This window comes from Pezoporus occidentalis, unplaced genomic scaffold (genome assembly GCF_034315485.1).
Source record: "Pezoporus occidentalis ecotype Australia unplaced genomic scaffold, CSIRO_AGI_Poc_V1 ctg289, whole genome shotgun sequence".
NCBI classification, from domain to species: Eukaryota; Metazoa; Chordata; class Aves; order Psittaciformes; family Psittacidae; genus Pezoporus; species Pezoporus occidentalis.
The window spans coordinates 760,012-762,500 of record NW_026914818.1 but is presented as its reverse complement, the minus strand read 5'-3'; the positions used below and the strand labels follow the sequence as shown (position 1 = coordinate 762,500).

At 65.8% G+C, this 2,489-nt stretch overlaps 1 protein-coding gene across 3 annotated transcripts in view; it reads right to left on the bottom strand.

Annotated features, from left to right (window-relative positions):
• Positions 1-2,110, bottom strand: part of GAL3ST1 (galactose-3-O-sulfotransferase 1) — an 8,521-nt gene extending 6,411 nt beyond the window's left edge. Inside the window, exons 1-2 of one of the 3 annotated variants that reach the window (XM_062626084.1) lie at positions 1,987-2,110; positions 1,374-1,594 (exon numbers count right to left, since the gene is read on the bottom strand). The gene's annotated coding sequence lies outside the window, so the exon portion shown is untranslated. Of the gene's footprint in view, positions 1-151; positions 326-1,373; positions 1,595-1,986 lie in introns of those variants that run through there. The other 2 variants (XM_062626085.1, XM_062626086.1) reach the window with 2 other exon arrangements.
• Positions 2,111-2,489: the final 379 nt, after the last annotated feature.

Here is a 2,489-nt window from a genome sequence, read left to right as displayed (position 1 = left end):
GCTGAGGTTCAATGTCCATCCCAACCCCAACCGTTCCACGATTCTCCGGCTGAGCGGCACCAGCATCTCCCCAGCCCCGGCTCTTTCCTCCCCCCCGATGCAGCAAAGCCCCCTCGGTTTATCCCCGCTGCCCCCCAAGCAGGCGGGTTACCTGGTGCTGGGAATGCTGCTGGGACACGCGGAGCCCGGGCGGCTGCTCCCCCTGCCCCCCCGGCGCCTCGGGTGCTGAGATTTCCAGCTCGATGAATAATGAATGGAAAGTGCAACCGGAGCCCAGGCTGCGGCCGGGCGCGGGGCACAGCTCGTCCTGGCACCCGGCGCGGCAGCGGGGGGCACCCCAAAAACTCACCCAAGAGCTGCGCTGCAGCAGGGACGCGGGTCAGGCAGCGCTGCCTGCATCCAGCCTCATCCTGCCCGGTGTGTGGAGCCGGTGGCAGACGCAGCACGGCACAGATGGGACACAGTGGGTGTTCATCAGAACCACATGGGAGCGGGTGGCCCTGACCCTTACCCCAGCCCGGGTGTGAGGACCTGAGGGTCTCACATACCCGGGAGCAGGCAGAGTTTGATCTTGCCCACAGTGGAAAAAGGTGCTGGTGGGAGCCAGGCAGTGCCGGTGGGAACTCCCACCGGCACCGGAGTGAAGCTGCATGCCGCTGGTTGTCCTTGTCAGCGCAGCAGCACTGACCCCATGGAAGCAAACCAGCTCCATGAGCCCTGCTCCAGGCTCCAGCCCCGTGGGGGTCCCGCTATCCCCCTGGAGCAGCACGGAACCCCATCCCTGCACACTGGGATGCCAGGAGGATGGAGCTCCACCCTGGCTGGCTCCCTGGGGTGGCTCTGGCAAACAATTCCCAACCCAGCTCCTCTATTGACTTTGCCTTCAATGAGTGGCTTAATTATTAATAGCTTGCTGAGAGAAACGTGGTGACCGAGGCGCTCTCCTGGGGCTGCCATTAGTGCCGGGCAGCTGCAGCGCCAGCTACCAGCTGCCTGCTTGAAATTCCCAGTCAGAGGACACGGCAGCACCGGCCATTTCCCCGCAGGTCACCCCAGCACAGCAGAGGCCACGCGGCTCAGCAGCTCCATCCCCATGTCCCAGCAACTCCTCTGGTCCTTGAGGACATCCTGGAGCCTTCTTTGGGGTTTTCCCTATAGGCACCATCTCCTTTACATCCAACCACTATAGCTGCTGTCCACATCCACCTGCCCCTTGCTCCTCTGGCCCTACAAGCCCATGGAAACGGTCCTTATCCCACAATCCCAGCAGACACAATGCTTCCTACCCCCCTTGCACACCCCTCATGGGTACAAACATCCATGCCCACAGCCCCCGCACACCCTGCCCCACAGATCTGCCCCCCAGGCATCACCTTTTCCTCTGCTTCAGCTGCTCTCTGTGAGCCCTCCCTCTCCTCTCCTGGGCTGGCCGGGGCACAGGGGGAGCGGGTGGCACGGGGCGAGGGTGCCGATGCTGCTCCGACATGGAATAAGCTCTTCCCGGCAGCTCCCCGCAAACGCTGGCTGATCCGAAGCCTCCCCACTAACCACAGCGCTTACGGCATGTCCGGGGGCCCGGCCCCGTGTCACTGGCCTGGGGAAGGGGGACAAGAGGCAGCGATGAGGGGCGCTGCGGGAGGGACGCGGGGCTGCGGCCGGGCACTGCCCGGCTCCCCCGGCACGGCCGGGCCAGCCCCTGGGTGCCCGCGGCCACCCCGAGCCTCCGGCTCCCCACCCACCGCCGCGGCACAGAGGAGGCATTGAGCCGCTGCCGAGCAGAACAACGGCCACGTTTGTCTCCATCTGCGCCACGGGCCTCAACGGGGACATTGTCACCGGCAGCACCCAGCCCGGCATGGCCCTGCGCTGGCAGCCGGGGTGCCGCCGGACGGGGGGGGACAATGGCTGTCCCTCGGCGGTGGCACCCGGCTCCTCGCCTCTTGCCGTGTCCCATGGCTGCTGTCAGCTCCCACCGCCACAGCTCACCTGGAGGTGCGGGGCTCGGCCCCGCAGCCCCGTCCCTGCCGCCCCGGGGTGGCCAGCCGGCACTGCGCCAGCTCCTCTTCATCCTCCCTCCCGCAGGCTCCTTGCCCTCCCTCCCCGCGCCCGCCCTATCTAAAGAGCTTTTATGGCCTTCGTGGCAGCAATATTTCTGCTCCCCGAACCCAACCTGCGCGATAACGGTGGAGCCACTGTGCTGCCACCAGCCTTATCCACAGTGCTGCTCCCACTGCGCTGCCTGGCGTTTTGGGGGCACCTAAAACCCACTTGTGGGGGGCTCAGCGGTGCTGCTGCCCACTCAGCTGCTGAAGACACAGCCCCATGGGCTGCATCACCCCACGGTGGGGCAGGAAAAGGGCCGTTGTGCTCCCAGACCTGTCCTCTGAGCTTCCCACTCCTGGTCCTCACCTGCGTCACCCGGATGGAGGGGTTTGGGTTTGCTGAGCCCCAGGACAGCTCTTGCCCCATCGCAGACAGTGGTCACATCC